The 6,665-nt window shown below is 38.2% G+C and overlaps 1 pseudogene; it reads left to right on the top strand.

The window, feature by feature from the left end:
* The first annotated feature begins 4,885 nt into the window (after positions 1-4,885).
* On the top strand, positions 4,886-5,634 carry LOC122903021 (annotated as a pseudogene).
* The last annotated feature ends 1,031 nt before the right edge of the window (positions 5,635-6,665 follow it).

Genomic DNA, 6,665 nt, shown 5'->3' with positions numbered 1-6,665 from the left:
TATGGTAACTGGGGCTCAGGGTACCAGCACAAATGCTGATACTGTCCATACAGCTATGCTTAGTAAACTATCCTTTGTTTTTGACCCAGGAATCTTGTGTCTTTTGTCAGCATCTATGAATCTATGGTAGCCTATTTGGTGGTTTGTGTTAGGGTAGAATTAGGGTAAAATTCACAGTTCTCAACAGTTAGTATGGTTTGGAAATGATTTTCATCTCTCTTAGCTGAACTCTGAATTATACAAGATACTATGGCCACCTAACACGCCAGCAAACAGACTTCAGCTTCTCCATGCTCTCTTACTGTAAGGAAAGTACTGGGGTAAGTAGAGCTGCTGAAACTTATCATTAGGTTTCTGGTGTGTCTTGGTGCCTGTTTCCCAATTCTTTGGTGTAAAGGCTGGACAGATATAATCTGTAATTATATATATGTGTTGGCTTGCACTGTTTTGAATTCAGTAATAGTGCCTAGGTTAAGATTATTTTTTAATCATGTTCATATATTTATGCAGAAGCACTGTTTAATTATTTTGTCATTTTGTTAAGATGTATTAATTTTGATCATCAGTGACCTCTATTATCTCACATGGATACCAGCACTTACTTTGAATTGGGTTTGGGTTTTTCCACTCTTCATTGGATTTGGCTCCTGTGAACTGCTATTCAATACTTATCATACGGCTTGCCTTGGTGTGACCTTGTGTTTGATGAGCCCCTCCCAGGAGATGGTCATGACTTAACTAACATTCAAGATATGGATAAGATATTTATGTGACAAATGAGAAAGTTGAGAATTTTAATTATAAAGTCAAAACTCTAAGTAACAGGAAAGAAACCTTATTAGAATCTAAAATTATTTCCCATTTTGTACTCTTGCAGAGGATCAAAAAAATAATGTGACTCACAGTTTGCTTCTAGCAGATACAAGATGCTTTTGAGACTCTTTCAACCTTCGTTTTGACTTGTTTTGCCATTGGTAAGAACTTTGAAACACCCGATCCAGGATTCTTCCAGATGATCGCCTCCCCGACCTCACTCCATTACAGTTTCACACAATGTCTAAATTTCTGGGAACAAAACCCAACAAGATATGTGTAAAAGTTTCAACAAAATGGAAATTGTAAAAGCCAACTTCCCACTCAAAACCTACCTTGAGATTTATTTTCTGTTCTCTTCACATTCAAGCTCCTGTGTAACAATGTGACCTTTTAAAAAATACACAAATTAGTAGTTTTAATTTGCAATTTCATTCACACTACAGAACTATGAGAATTCTAATGGCATTGGCAATTAACTTGCCCATTTGTGCCCAATTTTGCTAATGTATAATGAGTGGTATAGAAAAGAGCATAGGTAAATAGGAAACATGACCTATAATTTGTAATTACACATATGTGTTGGCTTGTACTGAATTTATATTTAGAAATGGTGTCTAGCTTTTAACCCTTTGAGTTGGGTTTTTGTGCAAAAGACATATTTAATTATTTTAGAGGTTTTCCTGTTTTTATGGGTGAATTTGTATCATTATTCAGTGTCCATCTGTTCTTCCTGAGTTCTGGGAATATAGTAAACTTGCATGTTATATTTTACCTATTGATAATGAAGTAGAATATAAGCAAAGAAAGAAGACATCTACGTATTTATTAGCCAAATGAAAAAATACAATACAACCACTAGGATTTTCAGCTCATAGGTATTACAATAAAATTTAGTTTGCTTTTATTTCAAGTTATTGTTTTCCACTTTTTTCTTCTGAGAGTACAGATGAAGCAGTTACAACAATTTCTAAAAATCTGGCAATACTATTATGTTATAATAAATCCATATAGTAACTAATTTAAAATAAAAGGAACTTTTGCTCTTACTCTCAATTCTCTCATGTTTCTCATCAGCTGGTGGAAGGGTTCCCAGCCCTGATTCTTCATGCCCCCAAATATGAGTTTAAGATGCCACAAGAGTCTGTCTTAGTCAGTTTGGGTTGCTATAACAAATCACCATAGACTGCGTGCCTTATAAACACAGAAATCTATTTCTCTGGGAAGTTCAAGATCAAGCAGTGGGCAGACTCCGTGTCTGGTGAAGACTAGATTCCTGGTTCACAGAAGAGTGTTTGTTTGCTGTGTCCTCATGTGGCGGAAGAGACAAGACAGCTCCCAGGGTTCTATTTTATAAGGACACTGATCCTAGCTATGGGCTCCGTGTGGCCCTGAAAGGCCCAACCTTCTAATACCATCATATTTAGGATTAGGATTTCAACATATGAATTTCTGGAGGGACACACACATTCAGTCCATAGCAGAGTCCATCTGGTTTATACATAAAGTTCAAAGGAAGTCATTTTTGCTACCAGGGAATATTGTATATCTCTTAGCAAACATCTAACCCAGAGAGACTAAGTTACATCCAGTTTGCTTTATAATGGCCATTAGGCAAAAACTGCCAGAAATACTTGAGTCCATTTTTGATAGAATATAACATTTTGGTGTTCTCTCATTTCCATGCCAACCTAAAGACTATACAGGTTTTCCTCAGAAAAAGACCTTTATAGAAAGCTCTGAAATGTGTCATGACCAGATCTTTTCTGAGAAAAAGATATCCCAAAGATGGCAGGAAATGATATCCTAAAGACATTTTAGTAAACTTTTCCAGAAGACTTCCATACTGTTTGGTAAATCACAACATTAGAGACTTTGGATGTAATTGAGACCCTGACAATTTTAGGGCTGGTTGTTGATTCTACCACTTGTAAATCTGGTTGTTGCACCTCATCTAAGAGTATTAAACATTTTTTTAAAGTTACTTAAAAACTTTAAAATGATTAAAAAAAAATCATTAAAAAAAAATCACTTGGGACGCCTGGGTGGCTCAGTTAGTTGGACGACTGCCTTCGGCTCAGGTCATGATCCCGGAGTCCCGGGATCGAGTCCCACATCGGGCTCCCAGCTCCATGGGGAGTCTTCTTCGCTCTCTGACTTTCTCCTCGCTCATGCTCTGTCTCAAATAAATAAATAAAATCTTTAAAAAAAAATCACTTAAAGGTCAGCATCAAAAGCTGCTTCCCTGGTATTCTGCTGATAAATTCACATGGGGACCCTACCATGAGTTGTCACACATTGTCAAGGCTCACTCTCATTGTCACTGATGGACATAAGCTCCTTTTTTTCTATGTGTAGTTATTAGTTATTAGAAGGAAATCTCCCTTGGTATGCACTTTTCTTAAGATCCAGTAGAAGGGGGCAGATAACAGTCCTGACATGTGGGGAGAAATAACGAGTATACAAGAGTGTCAAGTAAAAAGCAGCAGACATGAATTTCTTGAAGAATATCCTTGCAATTATGTTCATCCAAGAATATGTGCTGATTTAACTCAGATTTAAATATATGCTGAGAACGAATCTGCATAGTTAAGAATTAAATTATAAATCAACAATTTCTTGCCTGTTTCAGACAGTTCTTAAATAGCAGCTTTATAATCTTATTTTTCTCTGTAAGCATATAGGATAAATCAAAATATAAAAATTTAAGCAACAAATCATATTTACACTACATATTATTACTCACTCTGAGGATAAATAATTAGAAACAAAATATTACATACATATGAATAGAAAATCCTTTTTGCCTAAGGCAGTAACTATTTTATTTGAATACTTTATTTGAATACTTGGGAGGATGTTATAAAGAATATTATGAATTTGACTTCGGGCAATTTGTAATCCATCAATTAGCTTCTGGTTGTCTTATTTATGCCCTGTATTTTATTGCATTCGTATAGATTCTGATACTTTGTTATTTCCATTCTCCCTCTCTATTTTATTACTTGGCTTTGCTTTAGCTCTTATAAAATCTCTCTGCAGGTCTTCTTAAAATTTATTATGGAGGATAGTTTTCAGAATACAAGAGGCAGAGAATGAAACAGACTGAGCATAATTTGAAGTCAGAATCAGCCTGAATCTCAGCGTTACCACTTACAGTCAGTGTGGACTTGGGCAGGGAACTTAATTGATCAGAGCCTCAATTTCTTTATCCTATAGTATTAGGACAATGACAATTATCTTCCACTATTGTTAGGAGACTCCAGGTAACATGGATAAAGCATGGTGGTAGCTCTCGTGGTGACTCGTGGTATCAGTCTAGCCCTCTTCGGCATGCACTGGTTAACAATATCGGGAAATACCTGGTTTGAAGGATGGGCTCAATAGTTCAAAGACTACCCCAGACCGGATTCTGATTTTGGTTGTTTTTAGAGTAACCACTCATCCTGATTTGCTTGGTACTGGGCTAGGTGGGTGGTTCCCAGGACACCAGACTTTCAGTGCTAAAACTGGGAAAGTCCTGGGCAACTGTAAACTGTTGGTCATCCTAGATGTTTGTTTAGGTATAAGTGAAGATGCACTGTGAATGCTTTGCAAAGACAGTTTGTGTGCGTGTGCGACAGGAACCTAATCCTAGAGGCTTTATATACAGCACAAAGAGCCATTCAAACTGAGTGTCATGGAAAGTGTGTTTCACACACTTTTCCTCCGTCTGTTGCAGGAAAAAAGTCCACGCACCTTGAGGGAAGGCTCTCCGTCTAGTAGTCTAACTTGAGGACAAAACCGACCAGGAATGCAATGCAGCTGCAAGCAATTGATTGGCAATCACTGGTGCAGTTAGCTCATAATTAAAACTTTGAAGCATGATTTATCTTAATTCATGCCCTCTAATTTGGGGTACAATTCTTCAGGTTTCACTAGTTATTGAAGAATGAAGTGATTTGTTATTTTATTGCTGACATACATTTTGACATATCATTTTTACTAAAGTATAATTAACATACAATCTTATATCAGTTTCAGCTGTACAATATACTGATTCAACAATTTTACGCATTATTCAGTGTTCACCATGATAAGTGTAGTCACCACACAACATCTTTACAGTAGTATTGACTCTATTTGTCAGAATTACTCTACTGAGGTGGAGGCTACCATCAACCACCTGGTCAGCATGCCAACATACCTCTTACACTTAGTCTCTCTGGGCTTCTATTTCCACACCAAACTCTGTGGCTCTGGAGGGTGTTGACCACTTCTTCCTGGACTGGGAGGAGAAGCGTGAGGGTGCTGAGTGTCTCTTAAAAATGCAAAACCAGCCTAGTGACCACTCCCTCTTCCAGCATGGGCAGAAGCCATCCCAGAATGGGTGGGGTAAAATCCTAGATGCTATGGAACGGCCACCGCTCTGGAGAAGAACATGAACCAGGCCCTTTTGGATCTGCATGCTATGGGTTCTGTTCCCACAGGTGACCATCTCTGTGGATTCCTGGAGAACCACTTCCTGGATGAGGAGGTGAAACTTTTTTTTTTTAAGATTTTATTTATTTATTTGAAAGACAGATCACAGGTAGGCAGAAAGGCAGGCAGAGAGAGAGAGAAGAGGAAGCAGGCTCCCCGGCGAGCAGAGAGTCAGACACGGGGCTCCATCCCAGGTGCCGAAGGCAGAGGCTTTAACCCACTGAGCCACCCAGGCGCCCCAAAGGAGGTGAAATTTATCAAGAGGACGATGACCACCTGACTCACCTCCACAGGCTACCTTGCCCTCAGGCTGGGATGGGTGTGTATCTCTCTGAAAGGCTCACCGTCAAACATGACTAGGAACCTCTGGAGCCCAGCAGCCTTTGAGGGACCCCTTTGGCATCTCTCTTGGTGCCAGGGCTTCTGCCTGGACCTCCTCCCAAGCCACTAGGCAGCTTTTTAACCACCCTGGAGCCCTCTCCCAAGCTGTGGACAGAAACAATAAAGCTTTTTGCAGGAAAAAAAAAATGGTTTTGTTGTTTCAAGTATGAACATACTACACTTGAACCACCTGAACATTTATCTGTTACATAATTGGAAGCTAGGAATTGAAGCAAAAAGAATAACTTTCTGTATCCAAAGCTCCCCTTATATCTTGGTGTTCAAGGCCAGAATTATATAATCTCTCTGTGACTCTTTTTAAGTACTATATCCTATCCTAGAGTCTTTTGACAGAATATCCTTCTTTTGCTTTCTTAGCTTAGAGTCTTATTAACACCTAAAGATAATTTTTCTTTCCAAACAACCTTATTGTCTCATTAACAAGTTTAGCCATGTCACATGCTGCTGGTATAACCAGGTTTCTTGGTTAGTCCCTTGAGCAGCCCTTAGGTGCTATTTTAGTTTAATATTTGTGTGCATATTTGTAGAAAAAGAAGAGATAATTTGGTGAATAGCCTTGACTCTATTTCAACCCCAGACACAATCTCAATTTCAATTAAAAAGAAACTAGATCTAGACTGTACAATGAGGATATATATATATATATATATATATTCAAATTTTTAAATTTTTAGGTTTTTGGATTGGTTCTCTACCAGTGATTTTCAGCCTGGCTACACTTTAGAATCACTGGGAGTGGGGGTAGATGGTGGGTGTTGGTGTAGGGAAGGATTTAAGAAATATCGATGCCCATGTGGGCATCGATTTAAATCTCCGTCTAAATCATCTAAATCTCTGTGGGTAGAGCCAAACATTTGAATTTTTATTTTTTTTAAATTTATTTATTCTTTATTTTTAAATATTCTATTTATTTGAGAGAGAGAGAGAGAGAGCAGAGAGCATAAGGTGGGGGGTGGGGAGAAATGCAGAGGGAGAGGGAGAAGCAGACT

This window comes from Neovison vison, chromosome 1, assembly GCF_020171115.1.
Source record: "Neovison vison isolate M4711 chromosome 1, ASM_NN_V1, whole genome shotgun sequence".
In the NCBI taxonomy this organism is placed as follows: domain Eukaryota; kingdom Metazoa; phylum Chordata; class Mammalia; order Carnivora; family Mustelidae; genus Neogale; species Neogale vison.
The sequence above is the reverse complement of the archived record's forward strand: the minus strand, read 5'-3'. Positions and strand labels throughout refer to the sequence as shown.